At 33.6% G+C, this 21,379-nt stretch overlaps 1 pseudogene; it reads left to right on the forward strand.

Moving 5' to 3' along the window:
- Nucleotides 1-1,004: 1,004 nt before the first annotated feature.
- Nucleotides 1,005-3,339, forward strand: LOC120188546 (annotated as a pseudogene).
- The last annotated feature ends 18,040 nt before the right edge of the window (nt 3,340-21,379 follow it).

The raw sequence follows: 21,379 nt of genomic DNA on the forward strand, positions 1-21,379 counted from the left end.
TTTTTTTTTAAAACCATAATTCTGATCTTAATATGGACTCAAAAGGGAGCGAAAGAGAGATTTTAAGAAAGAAAGACAATACTCCTAATAAATATAGAATTTATGATCTAATAAAATATAAAAAAATTAAGATTAATTTGATATAACTGTCAAATATATTTGCTCTTTATTATAGTAAAATATTTAAAATTCATTTTTTCTCTAATTTTTCCCACATTAAAAGGCCTGCAAAAAGTTAATATGCATTTGAGACGAATTCAATTATCATGCTACAACTTGATTGTATGGTCCCCTACAGAGCACCCATAAAAAATATATTAAGATGTAAATAAATTCGACTCAGTCCATACATACTAAGATAATTTTTTATATTTATATATTTAATATATTTATTAGAACATTATATACTTTTAAATTTGTTAATAGATTTATAATTAAAAAATTAAAATATTCATATAATTAAACTAGGTTTAGGGTTAAAAAACCCTCTAAGTATTTAAAAAATCAATTAAAAGAGTACTCCAAGTATTTAAAAAATCAATTAAAACAGCCCTCGGTTTGTATTTTTCTCCTCGAGGTAAATTTTATTTTGGATTTACGTTTGGTTTCATGTTTTTAGCATGTTTTGGGGATTCGATCCTGGATTTGTGTTCTTTTTCTCTTGTTTCTAACGCTTGGTTTAAATTTTGTTTTGCTGCTTAGAGGGAAATTTTGTTCTTCGTTTTGTGTTCCCTTTTTTTTATCCTATACCAATATATATATATATATATATATATATGATCATTTCTATAAATTTTAGCAATTTTTGAGTTTTTTTTTTGTCAATTTTAGTGTTATATATTGATTTTACTATTGTTTTTTAGAATTGGAGTTGAATGGTTCTAAATTACTCATCTTTGTTGCTTATTTCCCCTTATGGATATTTTTTATGCATTGGGTTATTCTTCTTTTTGAGTTATATTTGGTTTGATTTTATGGAGGGTGACATATGTTGGTTCGTGTTTATGGGTAGCTAAATAGATAGCTTATTCTGAATTTTGGTGGAATGTGATTAGGTATTGAATTAACAATTGGAGTTGTAGTTTACGTTCTTGTTGAAACAGTTGCTAGAGAGCATGCAGGGCCAACTCTCACATTTTCCTTTCTAATTGCTGGAATTGCTGCCGCACTCTTCGCTTTTTACCGAGCTTGCGAGTCGTTGCCCTTCTGCTGGCAGTGCCTGCCATTATTCATACATTTGTATCGGCGAAGGGTAATTTCCATGTTTTCGTGATTTATCTTGTACATTCTTATAGTTGATGTTCTTTGTTCTCGGAACTCGAGAAGTTGATAGTTTTTTTTCTTGAAAAGTACTGAGTTTTATTAGTGTAGGAAGATACACACATTGTTAGGGGCATCGTTAAAAGAAGCTGATAGTTATTAGTCAATTATTTCATTTGGTAATAGAATAATCAGGGGCTTAGAATGTACACTACAACTCTTTCTCTTTCTCTAAAATTTCTATGTTACTTAGCCACTGATTCATTTTGTAGTATTGCCTGGTTGGTTGGTTGAGCTCTGATACTGGAGTATACAATTGGTGGATCTGTTGTTGCTCGTGGCATTTCGCCTAATCTGGTTTAGCAATCTTCCTTGTACTTCTTTTACTTTTCTTTGGCAGGATTTGTTTGGCTCAGAGCAGCAGAGAGCTGCCTTCTTTTGTTTTTTATTTACATTACCCCTTTTTTGCATCAAGGCTGCTTTGTGGAGTTGAAGATTGTCTACCATCTTTTCTAGCTCGTCAACATTTTCCCGGACTTGATATTATAGTGGATCCATGTGCTGCAGTTCTAACTCTCATTGTGACTTTGCTCTTGTGCTGTGGAATCAAGGAGGTGCATTTTATCTCCTTCCATTTTCGGTTCATTTTCCATGTGTATGGCTAATACTCCTCGTGCTTTGCACCTTCAAACTAAAACGTGTCGACATGTCTTGTGCAGAGTGCATTGGAACAAGGCATTGCAACGGCTAGAAATGTATTTGCCATGCTTTTTGTCATAATAGTTGGTGGTTACTTGGATTTCAAGACTGGATGGACCGGATATAAACTTCCCAATGGTTATTTTCCCTTTGGGGTGGATGGAATGCTCGCTGGGTCTGCAACAGCTTCTTTGCTTATATTGGCTTTGACACAGTTGCTAGCACTGCCAAGGAGGTATATATTCCCTTTATTTAAATCAATCTTTTCTGATGATCTAAGGAACTTGAAACCATGCACGACAGGCGAAGAATCCCAAACTAGATTTGCCATTGGGTATTGCATTATCCTTAACCATTTGTTGTGGGTTGAACATGTTGGTTTCTGTGGTGATTGTTGAACTGGTCCCCTATATGCAATGGATCCTGACACCCCATCTCTTCTGCATTTGCTGGCAATGGGCAGCACGAGTTTTCTTAGTGCATCCGAAGTGTTTGTACTTTTTATAAACCTTTATACTCGAGAGACCCTACTATTTCAGTTATATCATAACCGTTGGAGTTGTTACTTCCCTTATCTTTACGTTGATGGGCTCAATTCTCCCTCAGGTACAAACTCATGGGATATGATAGCATTTCCATTCAATTATGACTTCTTAGTGCTGATATAAACTCGTTAATTATGCACTTGTGTATATATGTTAACATAGTGACATTTATCATATTTTAATTATTTCTTTTGAGGAGATTCACTAATATGTTTTTAGGACTTCAACCTACTCGTCATCTTAACTTGTAGAATATCACCTTAATCTACATGATCGGCCATAGGTATTGATATTTTATTTATATATGCTGATTTACTTAATTGTGTGTTTTCAGCCTCAAATTCTAATGGCAATGGCTAGAGATGGATTGTTGCCTCCCTTTTTTTCGAATGTTAACAAAAAAACCCAAGTTCCTGTCAATAGCATACTGACAACTGGTATAGTTGCTACTAACTTGGCATTCTTCATGGATGTTTCACAATTGACAGGGATGGTAAGTTCATCACAAAATTTGATGCTACATTGTATATATGAACCAGACACCTCTGGCTCGAGCTTCACGTTTATTAAAAGTTCCTTGAATGTATTTGAATGACCTAAGACTTGCCTTTCTTTTGCAGGTTAGTGTGGGTACACTTGTTGCATTTTTTATGTGGCAGTTTCTTTACTGATACTTAGATATGTCCTACCTTACGAGGTGCCAATTCCATCATCGCTTCAGTATTCGATTGAGTCTTACATGCTAGAACATGATAGGGATGCTCAGGTGATTAGTGGAGAAGACCCGAAGATACTTGTCGCCCTTTTATACATTCTCTCTAAAAACAATGAGTAACTATTTACATGATGACAAGTTGCTTAGAATCAAAGAACTTTTGTAACTTCAGCTGACATGTTTTCTATGATACTCATACATATTCTCTCTAAAAGCAATGAGTAACTATTTACATGATGACGTTACTCTTTATCTATAGAAAGGTAAATTGTGTGATACCCATACATTTTATCCGATTTTTGAAGCACTTTACAATAGCTTGTCTTTGCGCCCGAGGACTTTTGCTTCTATTACTGATATTTGTTACTTTTGTAAGTTAAAAATAAAAACTTTTACAAATTCAGTGCATACAATTTGCATGATATGACTTATGTTTATCTGCAAACATAATATGATATGTAATTATTTACATGATGAGGGTTACTCAAAGTTAAGCTGAATTATCTATATAATTATTTTCTATTTTAGATATATATTCAAGTCGAGTCTTTGGAATATGGTTTTGAACATTAGGGGCTCCTGAAGTTAAGGAGTATGTTATTAAGATTTTTGAAGTATTTTGTTACATCTTACCTCCATTCATAATGAGCTTTTTCTTTTATACATTTTCTCTCTAAAAACAATGAGTAACTATTTACATGATGACAAGTTGCTTAGAATCAAATAACTTTTGTAACTTCAGCTGACATGTTTTCTATGATACTTATTCTCTCTAAAAACAATGAGTAACTATTTACATGATGACGTTACTCTTTATCGATAGAAAGGTAACTATTTACATGATGACGTTACTCTTTATCGATAGAAAGGTAACTATTTACATGATGACGTTACTTTTTATCGATCGAAAGATAAAATGTGTGATACCTATACATTTTATCCATGGAAGCAATATGAGTAACTAATTACACGATGAGGGTTACTCTCTATCGAGGTAAAATATAATTATCTTGATTCCTTGACTACCCATTTTAGATATAGTAGGTTGAGTCTTTAGAAGATGGTTTTCAGTATTATGGGCTCCTGAATTTAAGAATAATATTTTTTTCCAGAGTTGTTTTTTTTTGCAAGGATAATATGATGTGTAATTACTTACATGATGTGCGTTACTCAAAGTTAAGGTAAATTATCTATATAATGTTACTTTATTTTAGATATAAATTCATGTCGAGTCTTTGGAATATTATTTTGAACATTTGGGGCTCTTATTATGACTTTTGAAGTATTTTGCTACAATTTGTCTCTATTCATAATGAGTTTTTTCCTTTACTAAATCTCTACAAGTTGCTTAAATTCAAATAACATTTGTGACTTAAGATTGCAGGCTTTCTATGATACCTATACATTCTCTCTAAAAACAATGAGTAACATTTATATGAAGATGTTACTCTTTATCGATGAAAAGGTAAATTGTGTGATACCTATACATTTTTTATATAAAAAATATGGGTAACTATTTACATGATGAGGGTTACTCTATATCGAGGTAAAATAAATTATCTTGATACCTTAGCTACCCATTTTAGATATATTGAGTCTTTAGAAGATGTTTTTCAGTATTATAGGCTCCTTAATTTAATAAGAATATTTATCCGATTTTGAAGCACTTTACTATAGCTTGTCTTTGCGCCTAAGGACTTTTGCTTATATAATATTTGTTACTTAACAATGAGTAACATTTATATGAAGATGTTACTCTTTATCGATGAAAAGGTAAATTGTGTGATACCTATACATTTTTTATATAAAAAATATGGGTAACTATTTACATGATGAGGGTTACTCTATATCGAGGTAAAATAAAATTATCTTGATACCTTAGCTACCCATTTTAGATATAGAATATTGAGTCTTTAGAAGATGTTTTTCAGTATTATAGGCTCCTTAATTTAATAAGAATATTTATCCGATTTTTGAAGCACTTTACTATAGCTTGTCTTTGCGCCTAAGGACTTTTGCTTATATTACTAATATTTGTTACTTAATGTAAGTTAAAAAAACATTTACAAATTCAGTGCACATGATTTACATGATATGACTTATGTTTTATCTGCAAACATAATATGATGTGTAATTATTTACATGATGAGGGTTACTCAAAGTTGAGGTAAATTATCATATAATGTTACTTTCTATTCTAGATATAGATTCATGTCGAGTCTTTGGAATATGTTTTGAACATTAGGGGCTCTTGAAGTTGAGGAGTATGTTATTATGATTTTTGAAGTATTTTGCTACATCTTATCTCCATTCATAATAAGATTTTTCTTTTATTACTAAATCTTGACAAGTTGCTTAGAATCAAATAATTTTTGTAAGTTCAGCTTACATGCTTTCTATGATATTTATACATTTTCTCTCTAAAAACAATGAGTAACTATTTACATGACGACGTTTGATGGAAAGGTAAATTGTGTGATACCTATATATTTTATCCCTAAAAGTAATATGAGTAACTATTTACATGATGAGAGTTACTTTCTATCGAGGTAAAATAAAATTATCTTGATTCCTTGGCTACACATTTTAGATATAAAAATTTGAGTGTTTAGAAGATGGTTTTTAGTATTAGGGGCTCCTGAATTTGAGAAGAATATTTTTTTTTGAGTTTTGAAGCACTTTGTTATATCTTGTCTTTGTACTCGAGGACTTTTGCTTATATTACTAATGTTTGCTACTTAATGTAAGTTAAAAAAAAAACTTTTACAAATTCAGTGCCCATTTTTTTGCATGAAATGACTTATGTTTTATCTGCAAACATAATTTGATGTGTAATTATTTACATGATGAGGGTTACTCAAAGTTAAGGTAAATTATATATATAATGTTACTTTCTATTTTAGACAGATTCATGTCTAGTCTTTGGAATATGGTTTTTTAACATCAAAGGCTCCTGAAGTTGAGAAGTATGTTATTATGATTTTTGAAGTATTTTACTACATCTTGTCTCCATTCATAATGAGCGTTTTTTTCTATTAGTAAATCCTGACAAATTGCTAAGAATCAAATAACTTTTGTAACTTCAGCTTGCATGCTTTCTATTATACTTATACACTTTCTCTCTAAAAACATTGAGTAACTATTTACATGATGATGTTACTCTTTATCGATGAAAATGTTAACTGTTTGATACCTCTGCATTTTATCCATAGAAACAATATAAGTAACTATTTACATGATGAGGATTACTCTCTGTCAAGAAAAAAAAATTATCTTGATACCTTGGCTACACATTTTAGATATTGAATGTTTAGTCTTTAGAAAATGGTTTTCAGTATTAGGGACTCCTGAATTTAAAAAGAATATTTTTCTGAGTTTTGAAACATTTCAGCTAAAATTATCGAATAACATAGAACCGATATTTTACAATTTCAGCTAAAATGAAATATATAGAACCAATATTTTAATCTACAAAATAATATGCTTTGTAATTATTTAGATGATGAAGGTTACTCGTTATCAAAGTAAAGGTAAATTGTCTATATTTCCTTACAGTCCATTTTAGACAGAGATTCATGTTAAGTTTTTAGAACATGATTTTTAACATTACAATTTTTGAAAACTTCGCCGAAGTTAAGAAATAGGAGCTTCTGATGTTGCTTACTCGATATGAAGGTGTTAAATCTTTCATTTCTAATCTAACAGCTCAATTTTCTGGTTAATCTTTTCCTTCATATAGATCTCTTTCTTTCACTCATTGTGTGTATTATGTTTATCACCATTCGTATTCTAATCATCTATGTGAAAGAGATACAGAATTTTACTACCATCTATGTTTAGGAACCAACCTAACAGAAACAAAAGCTCATGGAGCCACCTCTTATGGTGGCAGCAAACATTCCCTCCGAGTAGTCAATTTAGATTCCTTTCATTTGCTGATATCTGGTTTTAAATCATGTTTCTATAATATTATACATAACTTGATTTCTTTATTTAGCTAGGAAATGATTCGTTAAAAATGATACCAGTCATCGAGTTGCATTTTGATGTTATCATATCAATAGTGATTCCACATTTGGACAATATCAAAATATGGTGAGTTGTTTCTTGGATCCTTAATTTCCTTATTTACGACCATCTTTTTTCATGTTCTTTTGCAATGATACAGGTAAATTATATGGATAACTTGACTAACTATTTTAGATATAGATTGATGCGGAGTCTGTGAAACATACTTCTGATTTTTAAAACATTTTTCTGCATCCAGTCTCCATGCATCATGAGCCTTTTCTTCTATTACTAATACCATGTAAGTTGCTTTAAAAAACTTTTATAACTTAATCTTCCATGCTTTCTATGATACCTATACATTTTTTGTCCCAAATATGAGTAACTGTTTACATGATGACGGTTATTGTTTATCAAGGAAAAGGTAATTTGTAAGATACCTATACATTTTATCGGCAAAAACAATATGAGTAAATATTTACATGATTAGGGTTACCATTTTTCGATATAAAGGTAAATTATCTAGATAAACAACTCATTTTTAGAAATAGTTCATGTTGAGTCTCTTGAACACATTCTTCAGTATTAGGGGTTATCTAGATAAACAACTCCTTTTTAGATATAGATTCATGTTGAGTCTCTGGAGCACAGTCTTCAGTATTAGGGGCCTTGAAATTAAGGTTAATATTTTTGTGCTTTTTGAAGCATTTTGCTACAGCTGTACTCGTTAGTTTTGCTTCCATTACTAACATTAATTACTTCATGCAAGTTGCTTAAAAATGAATTAATATTTGTAACTTCAGCTCAAATGAGTTAATATTTGCAAGTAACTATTTACATGATAAGGGTTACTTTATATCAAAGTAAAGGTAAATTATGTTAAATTTCCTTACAACCCATTTTAGAAAAAGATTCATGTTATGTCTTTGAAAGGTTTTTAACATTATGGGCTCCTAAAATTGAGTAGAATGTTATTGTGATTTTTGAAACATTTTGTTAAAGCTTGTCTCCATGCTTCATGAGTATTTCCACTTACTAATATTTGACAAGTTTATAAATCAAATAAGTTTTTTCAACTTATGTTTGCATGCCTTCCATGAAACCTATATGATAAGTAACTTTTTATTTGATGAGGGTTATTCTGTTACTGTTTTGAGGTAAAGGAAAACTGTCCAAGTATGTTTTATCTGCAAAATCAATATGCATTATGAGTTTTTTCTTCTATTATTAATACTCAACAAGACATTTAAAATCGAATAACTTTTGTAACTTCAGCTCATATGCTTTCTACGATACCTATATTTTTCCTACAAAAAATATGATAACTATTTACACGTGATAGTTACTCTTTAATAAGATAAATGTAAACTGTATGATACTTGTATATTTTATCGGTAAAAATAACAGTAGTAACTATTTACATGATGAAGCTTACTCTCTTTCAAGGTAAAGTTTAATTATCTAGATATCTTGACTACCTATTTTAGATATAGATTCATATTGAGTTTATGAAACATGGCTATTAAAATTAAGGAGAATACTTTTTTTTTGAAGCATTTTACTACAACTTGTCTATGTGCTCATCAACTTTTGCTTTTATTATTGTTACTTATTGCATGTTGCTTAAAATGAATTAATATTTGCAACTTCATCACAAATGATTCGTATGATACCAATATTTTAATCTACAGAAAAGTAATATAATTAATAAAATATTTACATTATGAGGGTTATTCCTTATCAAAGGTAAATTATCAAGATTTCCTTACAATCAATTATGAGGGTTATTCTGAACATCTATATGGTTCTCATTCCCAAAAGAGAAGATGCGAACAACTTACATATGTTCAGCCAATTAGTCTTTTTAATACTTCTTACAAAATTTTGGCTAAAGCTTTGGTTCAAAGGCTTAGACTTCTTCTTTAAAGACTAGTTGGGCCTTATCAAAACAATTTCCATGAAGAAATGCCTCTGATAATATTTTCGTTGTGCAGGAAGCAGTCTACACACTTTCAAACTTACAAGAAAGGAAATGCGCCGTGATAATGAAGATTCACCTATAGTAAGCCTAAACTGGCAATTCCTAAAGGAGACTTTAATAGATTTCAATTTGCCCGAGAGATGATTGTCTATTATCTGCATCAAAAACAGTAACAATGAACCATTGTGGAACGGAGATAGAACAAAGAGCTTCAAATCGGAACAAAGACTCAGAGATGGAGATCGATTCTCATTAGGAATGTTTATCACATAATGGAAACCTATTAAATTATTTAGAGGGGTACTAATATTCGTCATCTACTTTTTGCAGATGACTTACTTTTATTCTTCGAAGCTACAAGGGATCAAATTATTGAAGTAAAGAATTGCTTAAAGGCCTTCATCAAAGCTTCAAGGCTCGAAATAAATCTTTAAAAGTTAAAAATGTTTATATCAACAAACGTAACAACGAGAATGCTGATCAGCTGAGTCAACTCAGTGGAATTACAAGAACTGGAAATTTGGGGGTGTATCTTGGAGTTCTGATTTTGCATAAGAGGAGAATCACTTGCACTTATGCGCCTCATTGTAGAAAAAGTTGTGAGAAAAATGGTTGGGTGGAAGGGTAAGCCTTATCAAAACAATTTATTACCAGGAAGAAATACCTCTGATAATATTTTTGTTGTGTAGGAAGCAGTCTACACATTTTCAAACTTACAAGGAAAGGTGCCGTGATAATGAAGATTGACCTACAGTAAGCCTAAACTGGCAATTACTAAAGGAGACTTTAATATATTTCAATTTGCCCGAGAAGATGATTGTCTAATTATGTTCCGCATCAATAACAGTACCATTGAACCATTGTGGAACAGAGACAGAACAAAGAGCTTCAAACCGGAACAAAGACTCATTCAGGGAGATCTATTCTCATTATGGAACGTTTATCGTATATATTATTAGAAAAAATAGAAAGGGAACAATGGAAACCTATTAAATTGTCTAGAGGGGTACTAATATTAGTCATCTATTTTTTGCAGATGACAACTTTTATTCTTCGAAGCTGCAAGGGGTAAAATCATTGAAGTGAAGAATTGCTTAAAGACTTTCAACAAAGCTTTGGGGCTTGAAATAAATCTTCAAAAGTTAAAAATGTTTATATCAACAAACGTAAACAACGAGATTGCTGATCAGCTGAGTTAACTCAGTGGAATTATAAGAACTGGAAATTTGGGGGTGTATCTTGGAGTTCCGATTCTGCATAAGAGGAGAATCACTTGCACTTATGCGCCTCTTGTAGAAAAAGTTATGAGAAAAATGGCTGGGTGGAAGGGTAAGCCTTATCAAAACAATTTCTTACCAAGAAGAAATACCTCTGATAATATTTTCATTGTGTAGGAAGCAGTCTACACATTTTCAAACTTACTAGGAAGGAAAGGTGCCGTGATAATGAAGATTGACCTACAGTAAGCCTAAACTGGCAATTCCTAAATGAGACTTTAATTAGTTTCAATTTGCCCAAGAAGATGATTGTCTAATCATGTTTTGCATCAAAAACAGTACCATTAACCATTGTGGTACGGAGACAGAACAAAGAGCTTCAAACCGGAACAAAGACTCATTTAGGGAGATCCGTTCTCATTATGGAACGTTTATAACATATATTATTAGAAAAAATAGAAAGGGAACAATGGAGAAACCTATTAAATTGTCTAGAGGGGTACTAATATTAGTCATCTATTTTTTGCAGATGACTTACTTTTATTCTTCGAAGCTGCAAGGGATCAAATCATTGAAGTAAATAATTGCTTAAAGACTTTCAGCAAAGCTTCGGGGCTTGAAATAAATCTTCAAAAGTTAAAAATGTTTATATCAACAAACATAAACAACGAGAATGCTGATCAGCTGAGTCAACTCAGTGGAATTACAAGAACTGGAAATTTGGGGGTGTATCTTGGAGTTCCGATTCTGCTTAAGAGAATCACGTGCACTTATGCGCCTCTTGTAGAAAAAGTTGAGAAAAATGGTTGGGTGGAAGGGTAAGCCTTATCAAAACAATTTCTTTCCAGGAAGAAATACCTCTGATAATATTTTCGTTTTGCAGGAAGCAGTCTACACATTTTCAAACTTACAAGGAAGGAAAGGCGCTGTGATAATGAAGATTGACCTACAGTAAGCCTAAACTGGCAATTCCTAAAGAAGACTTTAATAGATTTCAATTTGCCCGAGAAGATGATTGTCTAATTATGTTCTGCATCAAAAACAGTACCATTGAACCATTGTGGAACAGAGACAGAACAAAGAGCTTCAAACCATAACAAAGACTCAGACAGGGAGATCCGTTCTCATTATTGAACATTTATCACATATAATATTAGAAAAAATAGAAAGGAAACAATGGAAACCTATTAAATTGTCTAGAGGGGTACTAAAATTAGTCATCTATTTTTTGCAGATGACTTACTTTTATTCTTCGAAGCTGCAAGGGATCAAATCATTGAAGTAAAGAATTGCTTAAAGGCTTTCAGCAAAGCTTCGGGGATTGAAATAAATCTTCAAAAGTTAAAAATGTTTATATCAACAAACGTAAACAACGAGAATACTGATCAGCTGAGTCAACTCAGTGGAATTACAAGAATTGGAAATTTGGGGGTGTATCTTGGAGTTTCGATTCTGCATAAGAGGAGAATCACTTGCACTTATGCGCCTCTTGTAGAAAAAGTTGACAAAAATGGCTGGGTGGGAAGAAATACCTCTGATAATATTTTCGTTGTGTAGGAAGCAGTCTACACATTTTCAAACTTACTAGGAAGGAAAGGTGCCGTGATAATGAAGATTGACCTACAGTAAGCCTAAACTGGCAATTCCTAAAGGAGACTTTAATTAGTTTCAATTTGCCCAAGAAGATGATTGTCTAATCATGTTTTGCATCAAAAACAGTACCATTGAACCATTGTGGTACGGAGACAGAACAAAGAGCTTCAAACCGGAACAAAGACTCATTTAGGGAGATCCGTTCTCATTATGGAACGTTTATCACATATATTATTAGAAAAAATAGAAAGGGAACAATGGAGAAACCTATTAAATTGTCTAGAGGGGTACTAATATTAGTCATCTATTTTTTGCAGATGACTTACTTTTATTCTTCGAAGCTGCAAGGGATCAAATCATTGAAGTAACGAATTGCTTAAAAAGTTTCATTTCAAAAGTTAAAAATGTTTATATCAACAAACATAAACAACGAGAATGTTGATCAGCTGAGTCAACTCAGTGAAATTATAAGAACTGGAAATTTGGGGGTGTATCTTGGAGTTCTGATTCTGCATAAAAGAATCACTTGCACTTATGCGCCTCTTGTAGAAAAAGTTGTGAGAAAAATGGTTGGGTGGAAGGGTAAGCCTTATCAAAACAATTTCTTTCTGGGAAGAAATACCTCTGATAATATTTTCGTTGTGCAGGAAGCAGTCTATATATTTTCAAACTTACAAGGAAGGAAAGGCGCCGTGATAATGAAGATTGACCTACAGTAAGCCTAAACTGGCAATTCCTAAAGGAGACTTTAATAGATTTCAATTTGCCCGAGAAGATGATTGTCTAATTATGTTCTACATCAAAAATAGTACCATTGAACCATTGTGGAACAGAGACAGAATAAAGAGCTTCAAACCGGAACAAAGACTCAGACAGGGAGATCTGTTCTCATTATTGAATATTTATCACATATAATATTAGAAAAAATAGAAAGTAAACAATGGAAACCTATTAAATTGTCTAGAGGGGTACTAAAATTAGTCATCTATTTTTTGCAGATGACTTACTTTTATTCTTCGAAGCTGCAAGGGATCAAATCATTGAAGTAAAAAATTGCTTAAAGACTTTCAGCAAAGCTTCGGGGCTTGAAATAAATCTTCAAAAGTTAAAAATGTTTATATCAACAAACGTAAACAACGAGAATGTTGATCAGCTGAGTCAACTCAGTGGAATTACAAGAACTGGAAATTTGGGGTGTATCTTGGAGTTTCGATTTTGCATAAGAGGAGAATCACTTGCACTTATGTGATAATGAAGATTGACCTACATAAGCCTAAACTGGCAATTCCTAAAAGAGACTTTAATTAGTTTCAGTTTGCCCAAGAAGATGAATGTCTAATCATGTTTTGCATCAAAAATAGTACCATTGAACCATTGTGGTATGGAGACAGAACAAAGAGCTTCAAACCGGAACAAAGACTCATTTAGGGAGATCCGTTCTCATTATGGAACGTTTATAACATATATTATTAGAAAAAATAGAAAGGGAACAATGGAAACCTATTAAATTGTCTAGAGGGGTACTAATATTAGTCATATATTTTTTGCAGATGACTTACTTTTATTCTTCGAAGCTGTAAGGGATCAAATCATTGAAGTAAAGAATTGCTTAAAGACTTTCAGCAAACCTTCGAGGCTTGAAATAAATCTTCAAAGTTAAAATGTTTATATCAACAAACATAAACAACGAGAATGTTGATCAGCTGAGTCAACTCAGTGGAATTACAAGAACTGGAAATTTGAGGGTGTATCTTGGAGTTCCGATTCTGCATAAGAGAATCACTTGCACTTATGCGCCTCTTGTAGAAAAAGTTGTGAGAAAAACGGTTGGGTGGAAGGGTAAGCCTTATCAAAACAATTTCTTACCAGGAAGAAATACCTCTGATAATATTTTCATTGTGCAGGAATCAATCTACACATTTTCAAACTTACAAGGAAGGAAAGGCGCCGTGATAATGAAGATTGACCTACAAGCCTAAACTGGCAATTCCTAAAGGAGACTTTAATAGATTTCAATTTGCCCGAGAAGATGATTGTCTAATTATATTCTGCATCAAAAACAGTACCATTGAACCATTGTGGAACAGAGACAGAACAAAGAGCTTCAAACCGGAACAAAGACTCAGACAAGGAGATCTGTTCTCATTATTGAACATTTATCACATATAATATTAGAAAAAATAGAAAGGAAACAATGGAAACCTATTAAATTGTCTAGAGGGGTACTAAAATTAGTCATCTATATTTTCTAGAGGGGTACTAAAATTAGTCATCTATTTTTTACAGATGACTTACTTTTATTCTTCGAAGCTACAAGGGATCAATTATTGAAGTAAAGAATTGCTTAAAGACTTTTAGCAAAGCTTTGGGGATTGAAATAAATCTTCAAAAGTTAAAAATGTTTATATCAACAAACGTAAACAACGAGAATGCTGATCAGCTGAGTCAACTCAGTGGAATTTCAAGAACTAGAAATTTGCGAGTGTATCTTGGAATTTCGATTCTGCATAAGAGGAGAATCACTAGCACTTATGCGCCTCTTGTAGAAAAAGTGGTGAGAAAAAATGTCGGGTGGAAGGGTAAAGTTCTATCTATGGCGAGCCGTAAAACTCTTATCCAAGCCGTGACTGCTGTTTTCCCTGTGCATACAATGCAAACCAACATCCTCCCAAAGTTAACATGCAACAAGCTGGTCAAATTAAATCAAAATTTCTTATGGAGTGGGACCATAGATTACGAGCACAATCACTTAGTGAATTGGGATATTGTGTGTAGAACGAAGAATGCAGGAGGAATTGGTTTAAGAAAAACGAAGGATATGAATCTTGCACTGATGACAAAAAACGATTAGAGAATGCTTGAGGGGAAAGAAGCCCTCTGGTACAAAACTTTTAGAAAAAAATACTTGAAATGCACGAAGTTTATGGAAGCAAGTCAACAAAGTTAATTGTTCTTCAACATGGAGAGGAATTATTAGTGCAAAGGAATTTATAAGAAAATGCTGTAAACACCAAATTTGATAAGGAGAAAACACAAAGTTTTGGTCTGATTGGTGGGTGGATGACACTCCTTTGAGTGCTAAATGTCCTGGAAGAGATAAATACATTGAAAGTAAAGTAGCTAAGTTCATCAATGGGGATCGAAACTGGAAGTTACAAGAGCTTAAGAGTATGATTTCATAAGACACAAACAACCAAATTAGGAGTATACCCCTATCCAGAAATAAAACTGAACATGAAGAGGACATAATCTTTTGGGGATTTGCTAAAGATGGTAGGTTCTCAGTGAAATATGCTTTCAAAGCAATCACAAGATCAAATCAAATCTCTCAAACCAACAGGTTCAGAATCTGATTGGATTTGGAGAGTAAACACAATTGAAAGAATTAGATTTTTTATATGACTTACTAAATACGAACGGGGTTCGGCTAAAGAAGAATATGACCCAGGATGATAAGTGCAAGAGCTGTCAGGGAGAAATTGAAACGATCGAACACATTTTAAGAAATTGTAGAGTTGTAAGGGAGTTATGGAATGAGAATGAAGCGAAAATTCACGATGATAGTATTACATCCAGAGAGTTTGAGGATCGGTTAAAGTAGAATTGTCAATCTGGGAAAATAAATATAGAGGGAATAAATTGGGGAACATAGTTTACTACAATCATATGGGGAATTTGGAAAGAAAGAAATGAATCAGTATTCAAAGGTAGTAATCCCAATGCAAATCAAATTCTTCAATATAGCAGCAAACTCGCCACAGACATAAATCAAGCAATAAATTAGCATAAATTGAAAAATTACCTGCAAACCCAAATGGGTTAAGTGGAGAAGACCACCGAGAGGATTCCAAATACTGATGGGGCATGTAAAACAAACATACGCATGGCAGCAGCGGGTGGGCTGATAAGGGATGAAAATGGAAAATGGATTCACGGTTTCATGGTTAACATAGGCCGAACCACGAGCGCCATAGCAGAAATTTGGGGAATCAAGGAAGAAATGATTCTTGTGAAATTGCTGGGAGCGAGACATTTGATTATTGAGGCGGACGCAAAATGGGTTATCGAAGCTCTGCAAAAAGAAGGATCGGAAGACATGCGAAAAGAAATTATCATTAGAGATTGTAAAAACATAATAAAAGAAAGATGGGTTTCAGAAGTTAGACACACCTAGAGGTAGTAATGGGTTAATTAGTTTTAGGCTATTAATATTTTTGAAATCATTATAATTAATTATTTACCCTTTTAAAAATTTACTAGTTTAATTATAATTTAGGATTTTGATACCTTTTAATTTTAAAACTAGTGAAATAAAACCATAATTAATTTAAATTTTATGATTTATTCCATTTTAAATCATTTAATTATTTCAAAGTTAAACAACTTGTCCCTTTTATAGTTTATTCCTGGTTCTATTCCTTATGGTCAAGAGTGTTAATTCTCAAATGATTGAGAATCTTTGAACACATATTATCTTGTACTAACCTAGATTTATAAAAGATATATAAATATTTAGTGATCTAAATAATAAAAAATATTATTTTTTTTAAATTCAAATTTAAACAATTATATATAATATATATTTAAGTTATCGATAATTAAAAAATTAATCTATAAATAAATATTATATATATCAAATTAAAAATTAAAGGTAAATTCAAAGCCCTTTAGAATTTCGGTGTTTTCCTCAAAAAATCACCGGTGACTGGTATATTTACCGATCTAACACTGGTCAGATTATATTTCCCGATCTAACACCCGTAGCAGTAAAGTGCGGTCTCTACCCCGCGCTATATGCCGATTTGGAGCCACGTGAGGTATAGCGCGCCTCCTGCACCGCGCTATACGCTGACATGGCTTACACGTGGGTATAGTGTGGCCCCTGATCCGCGTTATAACTATTTATCTGACACGTGGGGTATAGCACGGTACAGGGGGCGCTATACCTTTAATTACCCCCCAATCCTCCCTATAAAGACTCTCATCCTCTATTACTTTCATCACGCCATATTCTCTCAAATTCTCTCAAATACTCTCTCTATTTAAGGTATATTTTATAATATTTTTAATATTATGTATTTAATTTATTTAAGCATTTTACTTTATTTAAAATTTTATTAATATAATTTTTTGCAGATATATAATGGAAGGCGGTCTACTTCGCTTGGATGGAAATCATATATCTCGGCACTTTGCTGATACGGTAACATTTTAACGTTTTAATTTAATTTAAATTATTTGTAATAATTTGTTGATTTATTTAATGCATGATTATTAGATTAAGAATTAATTTGTGTAATTATTTAATTTTAGGAGAAAGACCGTGTATTAGATCCTTTTATTAGGAATCTTAAGTTAGTGACACCTAGTCGTGTCTCGTCGTATTTAGTATAGGCTGGATTTGGTTACATAGGTAGATATCAGGGTCACTGTAAGATAGAACCAGATCTTATTTCTGCCTTAGTAGAGCAGTGGAGGCCGGAGACCCACACATTCTATCTTCCGTGCGGAGAGTGCACGATTACACTTGAGGATGTTGCTATATGTTCGCGTGTTGTGAGTACTATAAAATATACGCAAATAATGTGCAAGTATACACAATCGCTCAAGTAATATAATGATGAGTGAGTATCGAGGGATTGGGTGAAATTACGAAAGTCTAACCAAAGCAACGCACTAAATTATCTAAGTATAGTTAGTCTTGATATATACAAATGTCACGGCAATGGATATGTGTATGCTGGTGGATGCGGATTAATGGTGTGATGGTGTAGCAAATGGAAATGCAGTGGCAATGATGGATGTTTAATATTGAGTATGGTGAAATGTCAAGGCAATGAAAAATGGTAAAAACAGTAAATAAAAAGATAAATAAAATAAATAAAATAAGAAGAAAATAATCCTCACGTGACAAGCTTCCAATGAAATGAATGGTAAGGATTGGTCTAAGGTTTCTAAACTTATTTCTCAAGTATATTTAAGCTATCTTGTCTTTACTTACTCGACAGGGCTTTCCTAAGGTGTTCAAAAGAACCTAACAGAATAGGATGCCAAGGCATCTGCTCTCACTCAACGATGTTGGACAGCCTACCTATTGATAGACCCTTTTTAGTCGTTGAAATCCTATCCTAGTCTCTTCTGAGATCTAAGGGGTTAAGTTATAATAGTCCTAAGCCGGTTCAAAGCCCCTTGAAAATACCATAACCCATTGCTTATGAGGATCTTATCTTGCGTTTCTTCCGAATACTTACAAGTATTTTAGCTTAGGATTCTTCCGAATACCTAACCTTCATCTAAGAGATGGACATTTCCATGCCTCTTACAAGCCTAGATGGTGAAGCATTCATAAGCAAAGCAAATAAATAACCCAAAATAAACTTAAATATACCCTAAAAAATAAAGTTTAAACAATCGTTCAACCAACCACCACCAAATAAGTTAGTTCATGGTGGGGTTCGAAATATCCAAACACAAAGTCATGAAAATATTCGTTCCAACAACCCACAAATTAATAGAAAAATAGCAGCAAAAGGGAAGTGAGAAGAAGCTTTCGACGTGCCACCGGAGGTCTCCTCTCGACCACCACGAACCACCTAGCTCGCTAGCTCCTTCCGGCGCCTAGCTTGCCATTCTTTGGAGCTTTATCAATGGAGGAATATCCCAAGGAAGAAGAAAGGAAAAGAAAATAAAAATGTGATTTTTTTGTGCTCTATGCGTGTGCTTTATGTCCTCCCTTTTCTTCTCTCCCATGAGGTGTCATATATAATAAAAATATCTAGGGGTAATGATGAGGTTGTTGGGTGCAAAATACCCCTCATACCCCTAGAATCACATGTTGTGCATGAACCTTATCCTCCAAGTGGCAGTGGTCCTTTGGCAGCTCTGGCAGGCGGTTACAGCAGTCATTCACGTGCAGAGATAGTTGTCCAGTGCCAGCTGTCCTTATGCAGAAATATCTTTTTGTCTTTTTCTGTGCCAGAAATGCCAAGGCATTTCAATCTGCTTTAGCAACGTGTGATGTCGCGGCATTACTTCCCAAAGAATCATTTTTCTTGCTATTCCCTGCACACCATAGACAAACTACACCTTTCCCTCAAACAACACCATTAAGAAATAAAATAGCACAACCACCACAAATGCAACTATATGCAACTACAAGATCCTAAAATGACTAAAATGAGCTTTTAAACAAACAATAACTTAAGTGAAAAAGGCTTTAAAAGTAGCCTTTTTAGGAAGTTAACACTATACACCTAGGGCTTCCGGTGGATGGAGATATGATATCAGGGATCTCGCAGGGTTCCTGGACTATTTTGTGCAGGGATAATCTAGGACGTGTCCCGGAAAGTTTTATCGGATGTAGGATATCGTTAAATTGGTTAGATACCAATTTTTGAGAGTTGAGTGCAGACGCCTATGAGGATGAAGTTAAGATGTATGCACGGGCATGCATACTGCAGTTGATAGGAGGGTTGCTGATGTTGGACAAATCGTGCAACTTAGTTCACTGCATGTGGTTGCGACATCAGTTGGGGCTCGGCAGTTTTGGCTTTGCTGTATAGGGGAGATATATGGAGCCACTGACTACAGGCGTAATGCTATCGGCGGATGTCTCCTGCTGCTGCAGTCTTGGGCATGGTATCGATTGCCCTTTTTATGTCCCGTTATGAAGAACCCATTCGTATTTCCACTACTTCTGAGGTAATTATAAAACTGATTTTGTATATTAATAATTTTATACAACATATAATAATTTTTTTTCCTTGAATAGGTGGTATACTGATAGGAAAAATCATCAGGTAGTTCCTGATGATTTAGAAAAAATTAGGGTGCTAATCGATCAGAAGGCTGGCACACAGGTATGAATTTTAATGTTTAAAAATCGATTTTAGATTATAGTGATATAATTAGATTATTATTTTGATAAAAATTATATAATATTTGTTTTAGTTTGAATGGGTGTCATATTGTATTGATGATGTGAGGGCGGTGATCCCACCTAAGTTGAGGGGCTCATCAGATGTTTGGATGGCGATGATCCCTCTGATTTGTTATGCGACCGTCGAGTGGCACTCTACTGATCGCGTGCTCCGGCAGTTTGGTTGTTTTCAACCAATTCCGGAAGCACCTCGCAATATGGACGAGTTGCATAGCTTAGATAGACGCGACAAGACAGATACAGATTGGCTGGTGAGACATCATGAGTGGGTCGTGTTGTGGGAGGATCGATATCGGTGCCTTCCCCATAGAGAGCCTATTTTACTTGACCTCTTGAGTGTTGCTGAAGGTTATTATGAGTGGTTCAACAGTAACGGGAAACCGTTTCTGCTTCCCGAGGATGCACCGAGGGTAGACCTTTCCGCGACGTCGACAGAGACATTCACCGACACAACACCATCATCCCCCGACTCATGGACGGAGAGCAGGTGTTTCTGGTTCATCCTCAGCTGCACCAGTAGGACCTTCACAGCAGCCACCGCAGCCATTTATGATGCCGCATCCATATATGATGCCGCCACCTTTCCATTACCAGATGTCGCTGCCACCTTCACTTGGTTTTATGACCCTGCCGCTACCACCGTCACAGATGACCCCTCCTGGAGGCTATTATGGGTCTATGTTTGCAGATTTGACTTGGGGTTCATATATTGAATATCTGGCGGGATCAGCCTCATCACCCATGGTTGCAGCACAGACACTTCATGTACAGTTTTCACACTCAACGATGTCTGGGTTTTATGAGTTTTCCCAGTTTTCGCAGGCCGGTGGGATAGTTAGTCATACACCTTCAGGGTCCTTATTCTATGGAGGTGCTTCATCGTTATCAGCTCCTCATCAACTTAATGTACCTGCTCAGGACGATGATGACGACGATGACGACGATGTTGATGATGATGACAGCGAGGAGTCAGAACCAGTGATACGAAGAAATCCTCCTCAAGACCGACATCCACCGCCCTGCGGAACACATTCGCGTCGCAGGCATCGATAGATTTTTTTTATATTTGTATTTACTTTATTTTGTTAAATTGTAATTTTTTATTATTTCTCATTTAATACTTACTTTATTTTGTTAAATTTGTTGGACTTTTTTTTAATGTATTTCAGTTAATTTTGTTTATTACCATTTAATATTAGTTATTGTAATTTGGTTATCATTTATCATTTAATTCTTATTGTAAGTTTGTTTTATTTAAAATTATATTCAAATACCAAATTGTTATTAGTTTGATAAAATTTAATGATTGTGTTCGTTTTTTTAATCTTCATCATCGATTATCGAATGACATTAACTTGAAGTAAATGCAAATCAAAGTACAAGAATTATTATTTGATAAACAAATACATCATTTCCTCATCA

Source organism: Hibiscus syriacus, unplaced genomic scaffold, assembly GCF_006381635.1.
Source record: "Hibiscus syriacus cultivar Baekdansim isolate YM2019G1 unplaced genomic scaffold, ASM638163v2 tig00116951_pilon, whole genome shotgun sequence".
In the NCBI taxonomy this organism is placed as follows: Eukaryota; Viridiplantae; Streptophyta; class Magnoliopsida; order Malvales; family Malvaceae; genus Hibiscus; species Hibiscus syriacus.